The sequence below is a fragment of the Schistocerca americana genome, chromosome 3, assembly GCF_021461395.2.
Source record: "Schistocerca americana isolate TAMUIC-IGC-003095 chromosome 3, iqSchAmer2.1, whole genome shotgun sequence".
In the NCBI taxonomy this organism is placed as follows: Eukaryota; Metazoa; Arthropoda; class Insecta; order Orthoptera; family Acrididae; genus Schistocerca; species Schistocerca americana.
Genome location: NC_060121.1, coordinates 888,990,742 through 889,011,850, shown reverse-complemented (window position 1 = coordinate 889,011,850; position 21,109 = coordinate 888,990,742). Strand labels below are relative to the sequence as shown.

The 21,109-nt window shown below is 43.3% G+C and overlaps 1 protein-coding gene across 1 annotated transcript in view; it reads right to left on the bottom strand.

Annotated features, from left to right (window-relative positions):
• LOC124605427 overlaps window positions 1-17,132 on the bottom strand; it is a 139,052-nt gene extending 121,920 nt beyond the window's left edge. The window contains exon 1 of the mRNA XM_047137086.1: window positions 17,005-17,132. The gene's annotated coding sequence lies outside the window, so the exon portion shown is untranslated. The remainder of the gene's footprint in view (window positions 1-17,004) is intronic.
• Between the last annotated feature and the right edge of the window lie 3,977 nt (window positions 17,133-21,109).

Sequence of the window (21,109 nt, the reverse complement as noted above, 5' to 3'; positions counted from 1 at the left end):
CTTCAGCCCAGAGACTGGTTTGATGCAGCTCTCCATGCTGCTCTATCCTGAGCAAGCTTCTTCATCTCCGAGTAACTACTGCAGCCTACATCCTTCTGAATCTGGTTACTGTATTCATCCCTTGGTCTCCCTCTACCATTTTTACCCTCCACGCTGCACTCCAACACTAAATTGGTGATCCCTCGATGCCTCAGAACGTGTCCCCGCATGAGACATGGACCTTGTCGTTGGTGGGGAGGCCTGCGTGGCTCAGCGATACAGATATCCGTACCGTAGGTGCAACCACAACCCAGAGGTATATGTTTAGAGGCCAGACAAACGTGTGGTTCCTGAAGAGGGGCAGCAGCCCTTTCAGTAGTTGCAGGGGCAACGGTATGGATGACTGACTGATCTGGCCTTGAAACATTAAACGGCCTTGCTGTGCTGGTACTGCGAATGGCTGAAAGCAAGGGGACACTACAGCCGTAATTTCTCGCGACGGCATGTACCTTTACTGTATGGTTAAATGATGATGGCGTCGTCCTGGGTAAAATATTCCGAAGGTAAAATAGTCCCCCATTCGGATCTCCGGGCGGGGAACTACTCAGGAGGACGTCGTCATCAGAAGAAAGAAAACTGGCATTCTGGGAATTAGTGAAGTTCGGTGGCACGAGGGGTAAGACTTCTGGTCAGGTGAATACAGGGTTATAAATACAAAATCAAATAGGGGTAATGGAGGAATAGGTTTAATAATGAATAAAATATAAGTGAGCGTGTAAGTATATACAGTGTTAGGGTTGGGGCGCTATGCTCCTGTAGTGTACGGTTCCATTCCCTCCAGCGGAAACCCCACAGGCAAATTGTCTGCGAATGCCGCTTCGCTTGAGTTCGCTTCCATTCGTTCCATTGTAAACGAGGCGTGAAGATGCTCACCTGTAACTGCTTTTCGCCGGCTTACCGCTGTGCATCTTCAGGGACACAGTCAAATGCCGCCAGTACTGACTACCGCATCACAGCTGCCGCGCCACGTGCGGTTGCATCACTGGTAGCGCACGCCGGCATTCCCGCAACGTGACAACACCCGCCTGTTGAGGACGCGGCTAGTTCTGTGCGACAACTAGCCTTTTCCGCAGCAGAGAGAAATTGCGTGGTAAAACCTGCCTGCAGTCGTCGACAGTTTTCTAGCACGGCGCGGCTACTGAGCTAGCGCAAGAAACTGGTCTCATATTAGGTAGGATCTGAATTTAAATCCCCGTACAAATTGCCTGGATTACAATGGTTCTCCAAAGTCGCTTTAGGCAAATGTTGACACCGTCGCTTTCTATACGAGGAGCGTTAAATAAATAATGCAACACTTTTTTTCTGAAAGCAGGTTGGTTTTATTCAGAATTCCAATACACCATATTATTCCCCACCGTTTTGGCTACAAAACCCTATTTTTCAACGTAATCTCCGTTCAATGTGACGGCCTTAGGCAAAGTTACTGGGAAGGCCTGAATGCCCGCATGGTACCACTCTACTGGTCGACGTCGAAACCAACGTCTTGGTGCATCAGTAACCTCCCCATCATCCACACACAGCTTGCCGCGTAGTGCATCCTTCACTGGGCAAACAGATGGAAGTCGGAAGGTGCGAGATCCGGGGTGTAGGGTGGATGAGGAAGAACAGTTCATTCCCGGTGTGCAGACTTGCGTGATACCATGCGTTGTCATGCAGGAGGATAAAGATGAGGAAGAACAGTCCAACCGAGTTTTGTGATATCCCCTCTGGTGTCGAGACTTGGTTGAGGCCTTGCGTTGTCAAGGAGAAGCATGAATTCGTTTGCATTTTTGTGGCGACAAACACACTGAAGTCGTTTCTTCAGTTTCCTGAGGGTAGCATAATACACTTCTGAGTTGATCGTTGCACCATGAGGGAGGACTTCAAAGAGAATAACTCATTCACAGACTACTGGCCATTAAAATTGCTACACCAAGAAGAAATGCAGATGATAAACGGGTATTCATTGGACAAATATATTATACTAGAACTGACATGTGATTACATTTTCACGCAATTTTGGTGCATAGATCCTGAGAAATCAGTACCCAGAATAACCACCTCTGGCGGTAATAACGGCCTTGATAGGCCTGGGCATTGGGTCAGAGCTTGGATGGCGTGTACAGGTACAGCTGCCCATGCAGCTTCAACACGATACCACAGTTCATCAAAAGTAGTGACTGGCGTATTGTGACGAGCCAGTCGCTCGGCCATCATTGACCAGACGTTTTCAATTGGTGAGAGATCTGGAGAATGTGCTGGCCAGGGCAACAGTCGAACATTTTCTGTATCCACAAAGGCCCGTACAGAAACTGCAACATGCGGTCGTGCATTATCCTGCTGAAATGTAGGGTTTCGCAGAGATCGAATGAAGGGTAGAGCCACGGGTCGTAACACATCCGAAATGTAACGTCCACTGTTCAAAGTGCCGTCAATGCGAACAAGACGTGACCGAAACGTGTAAGCAATGGCACCCCATACCATCACGCCGGGCGATACGCCAGTATGCAGATGACAAATACACGCTTCCAATGTGCGTTCACCGCGATGTCGCCAAACACGGATGCGACCGTCATGATGCAATAAACAGAATCTGGATTCATCCGAAAAAATGACGTTTTGCCATTCGTGCACCCACGTTCATCGTTGAGTACACCATAGCAGACGCTTCTGTCGGTGATGCAGCGTCAAGGGTAACCGCAGCCACGGTCTCCGAGCTGTTGCAAACATCGTCGAATTGTTCGTGCAGATGGTTCTTGTCTTGCAAACGTCCTCATCTGTTGGTTCAGCAATCGAGACGTGGCTGCACGATCCGCAACAGCGAGGCGGATAAGATGCCTGTTATCTCGACTGCTAGTGATACCAGGCCGTTGGGGTCCAGCACCCTCCTGAACCCACCGATTCCATATTCTGCTAACAGTCATAGGATCTCGTCCAACGCGAGCAGCAATGTCGCGATACGATAAAACGGAATCGCGATAGGCTACAGTCCGACCTTTATCAAAGTCGGAAACGTGATGGTACGCATTTCTCCTCCTTACACGAGGCATCACAGCAACGTTTCACCAGGCAACGCCGGTCAACTGCTGTTTGTGTATGAGAAATAGGTTGGAAACTTTCCTCATGTCAGCACGTTGCAGGAGTCGCCACTGGCGTCAACCTTGTGTGAATGCTCTGAAAAGCTAATCATTTGCATATCACAGCGGTTAAATTTCGCGTCTGTAGCACGTCATCTTCGTGGTGTAGCGGTTTTAATGGCCAGTAGTGTAGTTCCGGAAGACCGTCGCCATGACTACCGGCTCGCGGTGCGGCTTTGAAGTTTTTCTTCAGAGAAGAGGTGGTGTGGCGCCACTGCATGGAACGAGAGTGTCCGCACGTTCTGACACTGCAGGAGTCACAGCTGTGTGCGGACGGCCGGCACGCGGCAGATCGGACAGGTTTGCGCTACCTTGTTGCGATGATGACAGGCACCTCGCCCAACGACTCATCGTGCTTTTGTTCACCGCCACGTCTCCGCAGACGTTCTGCAAGCACCTATGAAGACATGCGATGCTCTGGTTTTCCGCCAAAAGAAACTCAATGACAGTTCTCTGCTTGGGACGCACTTCCGTTACAGACGCCATTTTGAAGACTACGTATAGCGTCAACACAAATCGGAACTTCGTAAAAATGTGGGGGCTGGAGCGGGAACATATCACAATGTCCCACAACAAATTCCAGATTTTTTCAACCGAAAATGACCGAGAAAAAAATGTGTTGCACTACTTATTGAACGCCCCTCGTTGATAACTGTCGAATCCCTTCTCCGTTCGGCTTTCCGGTACGTTACGTACTCAAGAATGTTCTACTCCTCTTCCGATGACTTGAAGCACACGCCTTCCCTGAAGAAACCGAGTAATGTTTCCACGGCTTGAGAAGCTGTAGCTGAAACCAGCCGCACTAAATGTAGCTACAGGCGGCAAAAGTTGTTAGTCTAGTTCCAGGTTTTGATAACTATTAAGTGAGCAAAAGTCGTCGAATGAAAATTCCGAATGTTATCACTCTTTGGGCACAATTTCAACTACTAAGACCGCATTAGTTTGTAGTTACCGAAAAAAATATGCACGGATTTTTTGTGGACTGCTGGCTCACAACTAAACAAATTGTTCACTATGATCTGCTACTTTCAGGTTAGGATTTGTACAGTACGCCACACGGATTTAAATTGTTCAGAATAGGGCACAGTTCACACAGAAAACGCGGAATTTGCACGTTCCCCTTCACAGTTCGTCCGTTAATACTTTCCGATACTTCACGATATTGTTGTAGCCCGCGGTCGCTGAAAATTAAAACACATTTTCACAGCTCAATGTCGACATATTCGGCCGTTATGTTGCCCGAGCCCCGACTCCTTTACGCTGCAGAACGCAATCCTCGCTATACAACTTGCGCGCAAAGGCGCCCTTTTATGATTGGTTGGAATGGGACCATCGTAGCCAATCACTTTGCAGATCTAATCCTCACCATCCCGTGTCTTCTACTTTGCACCGGTCATATAACCAACATTTCTTTCGCTCAATTTATTAGATAAATAATTCTGAAAAACCAAATAACAATAAATTAATGCCTTCTTTAAATATGTAAATAAATTATACACAACTGCAGTGACTGGTTGCAGTTGTGTATAATTTATTTACATTAATATACAGTCACGGTTCTAAAATATCCGTAATGGATAAGCATAATCTTCATTAAATAGTTGAGCTATCAAGACTATGTTTCTCATTTCCCCAATACCGTAAACTCACAAATTTTATCGATGTATATGAGACACACACACACACACACACACACACACACAAACACAAACACGCGCGCGCACGCTATAGATTGATGTTCGCACGCTATCATACATTCATTTAACTATAAATGCAAATTTTCACAGATCATACATATACCACACATGTTCCTTCATTATCTCAAGTAACACGATAAATGCAACTGGTGTTATTTTAGATAAAACATAATGGCAGTGGGAACAGAAATACTAGAAGCAAACGGACAATTGGGAGTAACACTTGCGCTCTGAGTGTTTCGTACAAACTTAATTAAGTATGCAGATAGATAGTTGATTTATAGGTTTTGACGAGTGAGTTTACGAGTATCAAAATACGTGACATTAATGGCCGTATGTTTTGACTGGATTGATGTAGAAGCTTAAATCTTTCACACCGCCACGGGACCATAGATCTTACTATTTGACACAAATTTCAACTTGATATCTATGCCACTGGGGATTGATGGGCATTTCCGTAAAGCGTACAGAACATTCTCGGTTAACTTATCGCGTCAAACATGGGTAAAATCTCATCTCGAACTCTCGACCTCCATCATTTTCGTCACGAACAACTGACTGTCGTCGCTGCTGTTGAGGTAATCATTTATAGCCCACAGATAGGATTGTCAGTACTAAAAATAGAAAAGCTGGACTCCGCATTCTATTTAGCCGGACACTTTGAACTAAAAGCCGGACTACCTGTTTTAAACATTTATGTGAGATCAGCCTTAAACGTGCTTCAACAAAAAAATTAAAATAAAAAAGTCAGCAAACTGCCTTGTAATTTTGCAATTGTGATTGCAACTAACAGTAAGTGCTTTGCATTCTTAACTGCCGAGTCTTGTTGCTGAGATAATCCTATGTTGAAATATGCTAAAAGTTCTTCGTTAAACAGAACAAACAATTGCCTATTCTTCTGGGACGGAAAACAAAATGATATTCGATAACTTGTCAGTTCAATTAGATTCACAAAGAAATAAAAATAATCTGTGGTTAAGTATTAAAATTCTCATTTGAACCCACTTTATCAACAATGTTATTTTTCATAGAATGAATTTCGTGAAACTCTTGAAAGAATGATTTTAAATTAACAAAAATCATATATCTGTGATTGTTTCTGTTTGTAGTCTATTGCAATCCTTTGCCCATGGGGCGTTCAAGAAAGAGAACGTACTTTCGACATTGGCATAATGGCCTGGAACTGCAAAGTAATACTCTGCCAATTTCAACAATTCCTAATAAAATTCTTCATTATACAGTGATTTAAAATAACTTGTCCACTTTCCACTAGCCAAGAAATTTTTGAAGGCACTTTTCTTTCTTTCTTTTTTTTTTCTTTTTGTTCCATGAATTTCGTGAAATTTTGCCTCTGATCAAAGAATTTACTGTCAACTAACTTAACATTGTTACCAGTAGCAGGAGTTTCGTCTGTGGATTATTTTTACGAGCTTCAAACAGGAGCCACTTATTTTCAGTTATCTGTGTGATTACTACACTGAAGAGCCATGCAGAAGTGCCGCACCACTACCTGGCATGGACTCGACTAATGTCTGTAGTAGTGCTGGAAGGAACTGACACCACGAATCCTGTAGGGCTGTCCATAAATCTGTAAGAGTACGAGGGGAGGAGATCTCTTCTGAACAGCACGTTGCAAGGCATACCATACATGCTCAACAATGCACATGTCTGGTGAGTCTGGTGAATCGCTGTAGTGTTTAAACTCAGAAGAGTATTCCTGGAGCCACTCTGTAGCAACTCGGGAGGTGTTGGGTGTCGCATTGTCCTGCTGGAATTGCCCAAGTCCGTCGGAGTGCACAGTGGACATGAATGGATGCAGCTGATCAGACAGGATGCTTATGTACGTGTCACCTGTCAGAGTCGTATCTAGACTATCAGGGGTCCCGTATGACTCCAACTGCACACGTCCAGCACCATTACAGAGCCTCCACTAGCTTCAACAATCCCCTGCTGACATGCGGGTTCCATAGATTCATGAGGTTGTCTCCATACCCGTACACGTCCATCCGCTCTATACAATCTGAATCGAGACTCGTCCGACCATGTGAGACGTAAAGCTTTGTGTCGTGCAGTCATCAAGGGTACACGAGTGGGTCTTCGGCTCCGTAAGCGTATATCAGTTACGTTTCGTTCAATGCTTCGTATGCTAACACTTGTTGATGGCCCAGCATTGAAATTTGCAGCAATCTGCGGAAACTGTCACTTCTGTGACGGTGACGATTCTCTTCAGCCGTCGTTGGTTCCGTTCTTGCAGGATCTTTTTCCGACCGCAGCGATGTCGGAGATATGACGTTTTACCGGATTCCTGATATTCAGGATATGCTCGTGAAATGTTCGAACGTGAAAATGCCCACTTCATCGCTACCTCGGAGATGCTGTGTCCCATCGCTCGTGCGCCGACTATAGCACCACGTTCTAACACACTTAAATCTTGATAACTTGCCATTGTAGCAGCAGTATCCGATATAACAACTGTGCTAGGCATGTGTTGTCTTATACAGGCGTTGCCGACCGCAGGGCCGTATTCTGCCTGTTTGCATATCTATGTACTTGAATGCGCATGCCTATAACTGTTTCTTTGGCGCTTCAATGTATTTGTCAGAACACGACCGTAAAAAGCCGCACACATATCGACCCTACCCACACACAGCCTACATCATCACTACGTCATTCTGCCGGGGCCAACGCTCTTGAAAGAACGTAAACAGTTCGGCGCATTTCTCTGTCTCTTCTCAGCACGATGTAACGATGACTTAAGCCAATCAATCACAAGCCGTCTAGGGGACATCACAACAGCCATGTAGTCAGTTGTCCCTAACAAGACGCTGGACGATTTCGTCGGCAAGTAAACCTTGAAAGTTTTTATACACGGTTGTTGTGAGAAACTTCGATCTCAAATCTCCGTAAAACTCTCGTGCTTACTAAACAATCCCATGAGGAAACGCGGCACTCTTCGCTGGATCTTCTCTATTTCTTCAATTAATCCAACACGCTAAGGGTCACTGATGAGCAGTACTAAAGAATCGGTCGAACAAGTGTTTTGAGGGTGACTTCACTCAACGAATCTTACGTTAGCCACACACCGGCTTTTCCGGCGGTCGTTCCGCATTAAATCGTTCGAGATAGTTATTACTTGACATTTTATGACATGTTTCTAGTGACTTACTGCTAGTTGCGTAATAGAACAGTAAGGTGTATTTCCGCCTGTTTATGTACACTGGTTCCAATTATGTGAGTTGATGATTAGCTGCTAACCAGTGCAGTGCGAATGATCACTACATGCCACAAGACTGAAAGGAAAGCCATTTCATCTGAAGTGCCGCAGCAATTTTAGGCCAATAGATATGTGTTTCTGTCACAGATCGTTACAGATGAACAAATCTGGGTGCATCACTTTGAGCTGATAACAAAAAGTTAGTCACTGGAATGGCACCACCCGGAATCATCACAAAAGAAGGCAAAGGACCAATGTTCACAGAGGAAGAAAACACCATGGGAAATCCCAGGCAACAATGGCATACGACATTTACATTTATATCAGGTGGATATCATAGCAGCCAATGGGTTTTGTGCAGCGGTAACACCTGTTCCCGTCAGACTGCTGAAGTTAAGTGCTGTCGGGCTTGGCTAGCACTTGGATGGGTGACCGTCCTTTCATTCTGCAGGTATTTCTCCATATCGCTACACTCTGGCGTTACGACTTGACTATGTTACAACACCATCGTCCGCAAAAGCATCCCGAAACTTCCTACGATATCCCAAAAAATCTAAACTCCGTCCGACAGGTCTGGGAAGACCCTAGCGGTACCGACCGACCGCTGTGTCATCCTCAGACCGTAGGCGTCACTGGATGTGGATATGGAGGGGCATGTGGTCAGCACATCGCTCTCCCGGTCGATTGTCAATTTTCGTGACGGGTGCCGCTACTTCTCAATCAAGTAGCTCTTCAATCTGCCTCACAAGGGCTGAGTGTACCCCGCTTGGCAACAGTGCTCGGGAGACCGGACGGTCACCCATCCAAGTGCTAGCCAAGCCCGACAGCGCTTAACTTCAGCAGTCTGACGGGAACAGGTGTTACCGCTGCACAAAACCCATTGGCTGCTATGATATCCACCTGATATCAATGTAAATGTCGTATGCCATTGTTGCCTGGGATATCCCACGGGGCGGATTCGGGTACCGGTTGGAAAGGGTTGTCCTTTGCTTGCTTTTGTGATGATTCCGGGTAGTGCCATTCCAGTGACTAACTTTTTGTTTCCAGCTCAAAGTGATGCACCCAGGTTTGTTCATCTGTAACGATCTGTAACAGAAACACATCTCCATTGGCCTAAAATTGCTGCGGCACTTCAGATTAAATGGCTTTCCTTTCAATCTTGTGGCATGTAGTGATCATTCGCGGAACACGTTCTGAGCCCATCTTAAATACTGAGGGGGTTCAGCCATTGCACAAACACATCAATGCTCACCGGGAGCTACAGTACCAAATGTCGAGCAGTGATGCACCGGCCTGCGACAATAATGGCATCTGGGCGATTCAAAATATTGGGAACGGTGACTGTGATAGGACGTACCGAACGCGGCAGATCATGAAGCTCAGTTTCTGCGCCTCCTGACACTTCTACCTCTCTTGACTCACCGCCCAACGGTGCTCCTATCACCTGCCTCATTACCATACACTGCACACAAATGTGTTCACCACTGTTTCTTTTTCCGCGTCCAACAATTCGATTATCGCACGTTGTTGATTACCCAAACTTCCACATGTCAGACTCTCAGATCGGCACCAAACGTTGTATGTCGATAGAGTATCAACCAAGACACCGATTTAGTTCGTGCTGTGTGCTGTCGTCCAGCAGAACCATAGACCATCACTGTGCGTACGTCAGCGTATAGCTTCGTGGAGAAGTCGGTAGAGCATTAGATCGCCGTACCAAGGGTCATAGGTTCATACCCCACGATGACAATTTTTTTATTACTGTATGATGCATGAAAGTGTTATATGGGACTATTAATACTTCCGCACGTGTGACACAGTTGCTTTTTTTATTCTGCTGTTCCGATTGTTTAAGTTTATTCTGTGAAACTACAAGCGTACTGTTCTGTCGCACATGTCCGACAGAACACCACACCCAAGTATACAGATGTACTCTATAGGTTTCGTACTTTCAACTAACGAAGCCTAAGCGGGCTCCCAAAAGAACATTGCTACAAACTCCGACAAGTCCTTTTACATGTCAGGAAAACATTCTCCCATATAACAGTTTCACGCGCAAACAGTTAAAACAAATTATCGTGAGTGTGATTTGAACGCTGGACATTTAGCACGACAGCCTCAGGCTCTACCAACTTCCCCACGAGAGACCTACAAAGCTATTATTCACGGATACGTCCTACGCACAACGTTTGATACCGATCTGAGTGTCTGACATCTGCAGGTTTAGGTGTAAGGCTCTGCCTTGTGTCGGAATTGTTTGAATTTTCGCATACGCGTAGAAGAAACATCAAATTTGAAGCACCTGAAGAGACTTTTTTATATATATTAACGATTGTAAAAATAATTTGGGCATTATTTATTGGACAACCTCCTATGTACATGACTGTTGTTCACGATTACTGGACGAAAGAGTTGCCGACTTCGTGGCCATGTGGGTAAGCACCACACTACGCATCCAAACGTCTCGATTTCGTTGTACGGAAAAACCTTTGGAAATTTCTTGGAGGTAATGGGATTTTCACTTAAAGTAATGATTTAGATACATATTAAAAGTAGAGTTATGTCCTGATTGGCGTTGCGCGAGTAAGTTGAGGTTTTCTTTTAATTTACGAAGTATTCAATCTATTGTTCAAAGGAAGGAAACGCGCTACATCTTCCACACAACCATGCCAAACAAAGTTTTGTCATGTTCCGAACAGAGGTTGAACCGATTGATGTCTGCCTTTCATTTTTAGTGAAGTGAGCATCTGATTCAGTTTCCCCTCTGTCATCGGATACTTGGCCTCTGTCATCGGGTACTTGGTTCGATGTGTAGTTCGTAGGTGTAGGGATGTGAATGTTCTGCTCAGACATATACAGAATTAAAACTAATGGGAAAACAGATTTTCATTTCACATTGAGTGGAGACTTAGGAAGTGTGTGTGTGTGTGTCTGTGCATCCTACGACATAAAATGAATACTAATTTGCTCGCCAGAGAATGTTCAGTTGCATCTACTCCAAGCATCATAGTTCTTCGCAAATGTTGTGTGTGTTTATTCAAATCGAACACTCCAGTTCCTAATTATGTTCTACTTACATTCAGACAACCGATTTCGATTCAATTATTGGCTTTGTTTCAAGCTTTTATGCGGAGAACAATGGGGTAACGTAATATAATTTGTTAAGTTCGGCCCTTTTCCAATTCTGACTGCAGCTGACGACGATTAGTGTTATCTGAACATGAAAATTTTATTAAGTAGCCGTGCGTTCCTCGGCGTAAACAATATATCTGAGGATGATTTTTTAACTGAGTATGAACCTATTCTATGAATAAAACGCATCGTAATAGGCAACTGAGGAGTTTGTTGTCTATAAACAAAGTGAAATCGCCGCTTTTAATTTACAAGTATTACAGCAGTCATCTCACATAATCAATAGTAAGTATATGGATCTTCTACACAAAGCTTTATAAGCACGTAATTTGGTCCAAAATGTTATCCATTGTTCAAGAACATATATTTTCAATAGCTGTACAGCAATATAAAATGTTCATCTACAAACAAGCTACACCTATCGAAAAACACCGTCATTGTATTAGATACATTACTTATGTACCTTGAGAGCTACATAATAAGAAATTATGGCATGCTAATTAAATCTAATATATCAGTTCCTGTGTATACACATTATACGTATTATTTCCTTAGACATGATTCATATCAAGAAGCATCTCCACTGTACGGGTTATGAACTATCAATGAATCCCGAAAGCGAGCACACGGTTTGAAATTTATGGCGTTAACCGGCAGTACGTAACTGATACCCATCGAGTTAGATTCGTTTTTTTTTTTTTTTTTACTTCTCCTTCATTTTCTCTTGGTAATTTAAAATTTTGATAAACTTAAGCAAAATACAAGTTTCTTCTTGTTCACGACATATCCGTACCTGACTCGGCGATATGTTGTTAACGTTTCTGCTGATCTTGCGCTGCGCAAGTGGTATATTGACACAGAGAATCATTTGCAATTTTGCACTAGTTTTCACATTAGAGCTATGCCATGAATTGTAATCACTTTGTGTAGTTCCTGTCGTTCAATAGTGGCTAACTTTGATGTTTTTAGAACAGTTTACCAAGATATTTTGCAGTGAATAGATTAAGTGCTCCTGATTTCTTCGCAAGACACTTTATGTTCCTTATTGAAGCATCCTCACTGGCGATTTTGTGTAACCCTTTGTTTACATTTGTTGCAGGTGCTGCAGTGCGCTCCTTCTGTTGGGAAAGTGTGTGTGTGTGTGGGCGGAGGAGAGGGGAAGGGGGGGATTGACCCTAGGTGTGTGCTGTGCAGGATGTGGTATGTCTCCTAGTAACGGGATACGGGTAAACAGTGACGACCTTTGTTTTATTGTATCTTCTTAGGAGCTAAATCCTATTTTTAGGGCACGACTGTCCTAATGCTGTGCAGCTCCATACCTGTTTAGTAGAGACACTGGCAACGCTTACATCTGTGCTCTGACCGAACGGTATTTAGCTGTCCTGTACAGCCGAGGATGTTCTTTTATGGACATTTGCATGCACGTTTCACAATTTCCACTTCACAATTTCGCTACTGTTTCTGTCACGCTTTCATACACGACAGTTTTCGTACATCTTCAAAGAACGAAATTTACTAAAGAAAAACACAGCCATTTTTAATTAATTATCCTTTTTGTAATTTCAGTTCCAATCTCCTATAAAGATTTCCGTTGCTCTAGTTCAGTTTATAGCTCATTTCCCATTTGCCTTATATATCATTTTTACGTCCATTTTATTGGTATTTTCAGATTGTAATGATCATTTTTCACGTATTTTAGGCTATAAAAGTCCAAATCCTGCAGTTATAAATTATTTAATTTTTATAAACTAAATGGATGCGTAAACTAAATGAATGCTCACAATACAGAAAAGTACAGCAAATTTGATCGCGAAATCGGTCGCTTCATTACAGCACATCTGTATTTCAACTATTACACAGACATCTTCAGTGCTAAAAAGTGCGTAACAGGAGAATCAGGAACATATGTAGCTGACAACGTATCGTAAATGTAAACGTAAGCACCACAAAGACACATATCATGAAACAACAAGTGACATTAGTCCTAAGTGCCACGTAGTAAAAAATATTGATGGTTTAGTGCGTACAGGAGTCTAACATGAACTGAAGCCCTTGCTTATGTGGTTGAACGAAAAAAAAGCAATGTTGTGCCCTCTATCAAGGTGCCAGTGAATCGTTAAATAATAGTAAAGCTACATAATTTAAAAAAATTCGTTCTGCAAGCCCAGAGACGGTGCTAATGAACTTTTAATGTATGATTTTAATTTATGCCCAAAGAGGCACACTATTTTGATTGTACTATTTTCATTCCTTCACTTTACTTATTTGTTCATTTATACGACACTGGTTAGCTTCGTTCCTTTCGACATTGTAATGTTGCTTTACTCCACATGTTTATACTGTAAGTCCAGAGATGATGCTAATGTAATTTCACGAGTTGTACGATTGCAGTCTATGCCCAGAGAGGGTGCTCCACGTTTTACTGTACTATTTGCAGTTCTTCAAATTTTAATTATTTTGGTACATTATTTTAACACTGTACTTTCCGTGTCGTATGGAGTTCTAAATGAATCCTCTTCCACCAGTTTGTAATGCAAAAATACATGACATACCGTGCTACACATATTGCCGTTTGCTGTACTTATGGCTCCACACATGTGATTTGCTTTCCGTGGTTTAACCATTATTTGCAGTTTAATTGAAAAATTAAAATTACATAGTTTTACTATTACTTAACAGCTCACCAGTACTCCAGTACAGGGAACCTCAAGGCTATGACGTCACATTTTCTTCCTGTTCAACCACGTAAGCAATGGCTTCAGTTCATGATAGACTCCTGTACGCAGTACACCGCCAATATTTTTGACTACGTGCCACTTTGGACTAATGTCACCTGTTGTTATACTGTATGTAACTATGTGGTGTTTATGTTTGCACTTGTTGTCAACTATCTTATATTTGTTCCTGATTCTCCTGTGTTGTCATTTTTAGCACTGAAGATGTCTCTGTAACAGCTGAAATCTAGATCTGTGTAATAAAGCGTCGATCATTTTCTACATTCAATGTTCGCTGCGCGCAACAAGATCAAATTGATTCCAGTCTGATTAAAGGAAATCTTAGTAGGGGCATCCGTTCCCCCCCTCCCTCGTCCCCGATGTTAACAAATATTAGTATGGGATCACTGTTGACTCTAGGTACAGGATAACGTGCTGCGTCGTGCCCCTCTGGAAAATTTCGATCTAGTCACAAATCTGTTGAGGTATTATACGGATGTACTTTCCTTAGATTTTCTGAAGTACTGCAGACGCTGATTTCCTTGTAATAGGCTTCTTGGAACAGGACTGTGTGACAGTAAACATTTCGTTGAGGTTTCCGTGACAGTGTGCGCGCGATTTTCGAGGATGATTTTTTAGTGGGAGATTTAAACGCACGGTTGAGCAAGTAACTCAGAGCTTTCCCGTCAGCTGGCTGTACGGGATGGGATGCCCACGCGCGCGCGACACGCCCTGCTTGGCGTTAAAAAGAAACGAACACGAAGACACCGCCAGCACGCTGCATCTGCATAATAACAGCCCCTCTGGCATACCGGGCTCCGTCCTTCACTTAATGAATCGTGTCAAGGGAACAACGGCAGACCTCTATAGTCAAAGCCAACAACGCGGCGCCCATCCAGTCTGTGCACGTGAGCTTAAAGAACATGTGCAGCTATAAATGCAAGCCGAGAACAGATATATTAACAATATAAACGTAGACTTCTGCAACCATTGTCACAGTCAATAAAATTTTTCACGATTTGTGATCGCATTGTCAATATGTAAAACTAACGACGTTTCCATCATTATTGCAAATGACCTTCTTCAATGTTTTTGTTTATTCCACAAACATCCTGAAGAAGGTCACTTGCAACAGTGACCGAAACGTCGGTAGTTTTAGTCATTGGCAATGCGGTCACAAACGCAGAAAAATTTTACTGACGTTTACAATAGTTTTGTTGAGTAAGGAGGAAAACGTAGATTACGGAAAATTACAGAACAAAGGAGCACAAAGGTAAAGAGTAAATAACAAAAATGATACATATGAAATATTTTCGGTATTGGTGGTTCTCCACAGGTGTATTGTAGGAGTTTCACATAGTATACTTTCATATACATAGTCATTATTATTATTATTATTATCATTATTATTATTATTTTTATTATTCTTGATTGTTATAATTATTTTTTGATTGTTATAATTATCATTGTACTACTTTTATAATCTCTATTTTTTTCTTTAACATTAATACTGTATAACATGTTATATGTCCTAATTTTCTGTAGACACTGAAATTTGTTGAATCTGAGTATGCCTGGTTAGGTGTAAGAGAGGGCCTGAAGGCCCTAATCTTGCCAGGTAAAATAAATGCATAAATAAATAAATAAATAAATAAAGTACTGCCAAACAAATCCCTTGTCATAGCAGTTTCGATCTAGAATATCATCACCAGACCGTAAAAACCACTTTAGCACATGTATTTTCCACCATGACTGCGAAAATCAACATTCTGTCGCACGTTTAAAGCATCTACGATCAAATGTGCTCCTAAATTTCTGTCCATAAAGTTCAGATACGAAACGAATGACAGGTTGAACGTATGTGTCACTAAACAGCTTAATATAAGAAACCAAAACCTAAGCAAACATTTCGCCATAGACGTCAGACACAGAAGACCTGCACATTTTACTCGGGAATTGTTTTAGCAGGTACTCGTTGTCTTCTCGAATTATTTAGTAATGTCCACCACACACATTCGATCTGAAATTTTGTTCATGTCTGACATTTCGTAGACAAAAATTAGGAAGCAGACTTTGACGTTACATCTTTCGAACTTCATACCGAATGGTCATTTCGACATCATGGTACTCCAGATTTCGATGTCCATTTCTCCGCTTGCCTGAGTGGGGTCTCTGTGGCTCTCTTTCACAAACAATAGAAATTCTCTGGTCGCGCTCTATTAGCTACCGCGTAAGAAAGAAAAGAGTAACGTGAACAGAAGCAGGCAACGGTGGCAAAAGGACTCATTGTAGCGTCCGCGGAGAGCAGCGTATAGCGGTTAAAAATCTCGGAGACTCTGCAGCACAAATTCGGTCTCTGCAGACTGCTGGGCCAGCTGATGCAAATTGAGCATCGAGTTCTGGGCGGCGTCCATGTTGATGACGTAGCGTGTCCAAGGCCAGCCCGCCGTTACTCTGACTCCCACTTTCCCTTTCGCCAGACCTTACTTGGGTGCAGCTCCTGTCCGCTGTCATACTAGACGCTGGCTCGGATCTTGCGTGCCATTGATAACAACATAACCTACTGTACAACAAATTGAATAATTTTATATGTAGCAGCCTCTCCGACTTGATAACTGCGGAGTCAATTACGGCAGTAAATGCTCTAAGATGAGGTTAAAATTGAATTGCTGACAAGAAACAGGTTTGTGGTCCCACGCTACTGGACCAGCTATCACTTTTACATCGTATCCAGTACTTCGAATTAATATTAGAAACGTGTTTAATAAAAATAGAAACTGTTTGATGAGAGACTTAAGCACACTGCTACAATAATATGTCTTTGCAGTGCAACAATTTATCCGCTTTCTGTTGAATGTTGTTCGATTCGCAAGTACACAACGCATGAGTAATCACTGTTTCTCCATACGTGACCAGAAGCTATTATTTAAGATGACTAATACACGATTATACTCAGCCGGAGAGGAAACGACAGTACAAAATGCATAGTAACGCACACGTTAACCAACAGATATAATGGCAACAAACTCTTTTTTATCAAAATGGTATACCATCCTCAAACACTGATAACAAGGCGTGGGATGTAAACTTACAACGAGCGGCCGTTGGGATGCAGCAGTTGTCCACACGCAATCACACACCTTCCTCTTCAAATGCTTCTGCGCAACTGAAGAGCAGAACGACAGCAGGTCGCGACTCAGGCTTGCCAACCTCGCAACATGAGAGCGCAACCTCGCCCCAGCGTGCAGATCAGCAGCCGTGTTCAGACAGCGCCAACACACTGGCTGCGAAGTCGTACTGCTAAAATGTTTGCGTGATATCGTATGTCCACAGTTGTCTGAACTGGTCTCGCACGCAACAACAAACCCGGCTCTCTGGTGGCGGGAGGGGGGGGGGGGGGGGGGGCGGGGGGACAAACCGGGGTATCTGCCCCGCGCTGCAATTTCTAGGGGCACCAAATTCATATTCTTGAAGAGCAAAACCTTGTTTTACAAAGCGCCTAGTAACCTGCGCACGTTGCTTTATCGATTATTCATATGATTTTGACACGCATCCCAGTTGGTTTTTCAAATTTTTGAACACATTCTAAGCTGATTTCTGAACGAATCACAAGTTGATTTTTGGATGCGGGCATAGTATACGTGATGTCTCTTCCAGGGGAATCCCCGTCGCATCTACAAATAAAAAAAACTTTTACGCAGAGAAAAAGGGTCGGGGCTATGAGCTGAGCCAAATAAACCCGAATAGGTGAATGCCAACCACTGTTGGCTTCTGTGGTTGATTGGGTGTTCGAATGATAAGCGTTGAAATAATTACTGGCGAAATCCATAGATTCATACTACTAGAGTGGAAATAAACGACAACAGGAATAACATGTAAGATGGTTCGAATGGCTCTGAGCACTATGGGACTTAACATCTGAGGTCATCAGTCCCCTAGAACTTAGAACTACTTAAACCTAACTAACCTAAGGACATCACACACATCCATGCCCGAGGCATGATTCGAACCTGCGACCGTAGCGGTCGCGCGGCTCCAGACTGTAGCGCCTAGAACCGCTCGGCCACCACGGCCGGCAACATGTAAGAAAGCTTACACATTATCTTCTTGGTGTATGCAAGAAAATGAAATTTTGACAGAAATTTTTTGCCAGAGCGCTACATTACTAAGGGCCAGTTGTACAGTTCCCTGTTAGCAGCCACTAAGTTCTGTTCTCGGAATAGCGCAGAAACCGCGTTGTACGAACACGTAAAAATGCCCAACCGGAGAATAACCGCGGAATAGCTAAACTGGTGACTCTGGCAGGGTTAGTGAAGTTAACCGGAGAATAAGTTTTGAAAATGGCAGGGATAGTTACAGAATTAGCGATAAAAAGATTGTTTGTTAGAACGAGGAAGGAGAAGAAGCTTCAACATTATGTGGAAGAAAATGACGATTCCAAATTTATATAAAAATTTTGTACTACTACTTTTCGATCCCATGCTTGAGAAACTGGAGCACATAAATTAAATTATTTCATAGCGTAAAACTTTTTACTTGTAGTAGGCCTAATAGGCATTTGATATTGGTACTTTGGGAATTATATTCAGTCGCGTTATTTGTTTAAATGAGGTAGATGAAATTGGCCGTTTGTGGCAAAACAATCTCGCTTATTTGGCGTATGTTACAATTGCAGCAGTATTAGAAAGGCGTATCTCGTTTTATCTAGCTGACAGTGTCAAAATAGACGTAATGAAATCGAGAAACCTCACCAGTCTTAGATACCATTCGTATTAACAGATTTTTCAGTATTAGACACAAACATTTTGATTTTTTATGTAGCAAAACGTTTAACGAACTTTGGTGAGGTAATAGAATCTTTCGCAGAAAGGAAAGCTGTAGCAAGATTAGAGAGAAAAATAATCTGGGACCTAAGGATTGAAGAAATGTGCACTGTTTTTCTTGTCTCTTTTCGTTTCTGGTTTTATGTTTCCTATATTTAATTTTATATCACACAAAAGAGAAAGTTTTTAGCTACTAGGCAACACAAAGAGTGCAAATTTTCTGAAGAGTTCTTATTCTCCTGGCCAGAATGAAGTTTTTTTTTTTAGTCCGCAGCTCGTGGCCGTGCGGTAGCGTTCTCGCTTCCCACGCCCGGGTTCCCGGGTTCGATTCCCGGTGGGGTCAGGGGTTTTCTCTGCCTCGTGATGACTGGGTGTTGTGTGCTGTCCCTAGGTTAGTTAGGTTTAAGTAGTTCTAAGTTCTAGGGGACTGATGACCACAGATGTTAAGTCCCATAGTGCTCAGAGCCAGCCATTTTTTTAAATTTTTTTTTACGGCGGTATGACTCAAACCGGCCGACTGGGAGCAGGACATTTTAACTTCTATATCAAACTCTTCAGAAATACATTTGAAAAATCGCTTTCTTTTTAGTTTTATGTCGTCCTATCTCAGATGATCAATGGGGTGGAAAGGGGAGGGGGCGGGGGCACCGCGGTTCGGAAATATCGTAGATCCGGGGCGACGGTATTTTTGATATCAGTATCATTTACCCTCTATCTGGTTTCAACTACGAATGATGCGAATGATTGTCGGCAAAAGAAAACCCTGGTACGGGCTCTTAATTGCCATCTTCCCGTCGTGATCATTTCGAGAGATGAATTTAGGAGTAAATAATATGCTGTCCGACTCTTGTTGGAGCATACACTCTCGGAATCTTAGCAGTGAACTTGCCCTTAATCCACCGCGGCTCTCTCGTAGTGTATGCCACTGGAATTTGCTGAGCACCTCTGTTGCGCTCTCAGGCTGACTAAAAAAAAAAACAGCTACGACGCACGCGGGTCTTGTTTGGAGCTTTTATTAATCAAGTCTGGCCTCCGACTGACGAGGAATGATAAAAATCGATCGAAGGAGCGTTTTGCGAGGCATCTCTCTAAAGACTGAAGTCTTGCTTTAGATGTTCAAAAACGTAAAACTGTGCAATTTACGAAACGAAAAAAAAATGTGCTATCAGTACTGCAGTATTGTCAACTTACGTTTGTAACCGGTCAACTCAAAAAGATACCAGGTGGCTATAATTCAATTGCAACTAGCCACTGAGGTCCAGTGTGGGCTGTAATTATCGAATGACAGCGAAACTTGATAAATATTCTAATGCGTTGACGGGGAACCGATTTACGCTGCAAAAGAAATTGGTTCCAGCTTTGGCCACCAGGTGCAAATCTGGCAGAGTGAATGCAAGAGATGCGTATACAAATGTTTCGATATGTATTTCTTTACACTACTGGCCATTAAAATTGCTACACCACGAACATGACGTGCTACAGACGCGAAATTTAACCGACAGGAAGAAGATGCTGTGATATGCAAATGATTAGCTTTCCAGAGCATTCGCACAAGGCTGGCGCCGGTGGCGACACCTACAACATGCTGACCTGAAGAAAGTTTCCAACCGATTTCTCATCACAAACAGCAGTTGACCGGCGTTGCCTGGTGAAATGTTGTTATGATGCATCGTGTAAGGAGGAGAAATGCGTACCATCACGTTTCCGACTTTGATAAAGGACGGATTCTAGCCTATCGCGATTGCGGTTTATCGTATCGCGACATTGCTGCTCGTGTTGATCGAGATCCAATGACTGTTAGCAGAATATGGAATCGGTGGGTTCAGGAGGGTAATACGGAACGCCGTGCTGGATCCCAACGGCCTCGTATCACTAGCAATCGAGATGACAGGCATCTTATCCGCATGGCTGTAACGGATTGTGCAGCCACGTCTCGATCCCTTAGTCAACAGATGAGGGCGTTTGCAAGACAACAACCATCTGCACGAACAGTTCGACGACGTTTGCAGCAGCACGGACTATCAGCTCGGAGACCATGGCTGCGGTTACCCTTGACGCTGCATCACAGACAGGAGCACCTACGATGGTGTACTCAGCTACAAACCTGCGTGCACGAATGGCAAAACGTCAATTTTTTGGATGAATCCAGGTTCTGTTTATTGCATCATGATGGTCGCATCCGTGTTTGGCGACGTCGCGGTGAACGCACATTGGAAGCGTGTATTCGTCATCTGCATACTGGCGTATCACCCGGCGTGATGGTATGGGGTGACATTGGTTACACGTCTCGGTCACCACTTGTTTGACGGCACTTTGAACAGTGGACGTTACATTTCAGATGTGTTACGACCTGTGACTCTCCCCTTCATTCGAT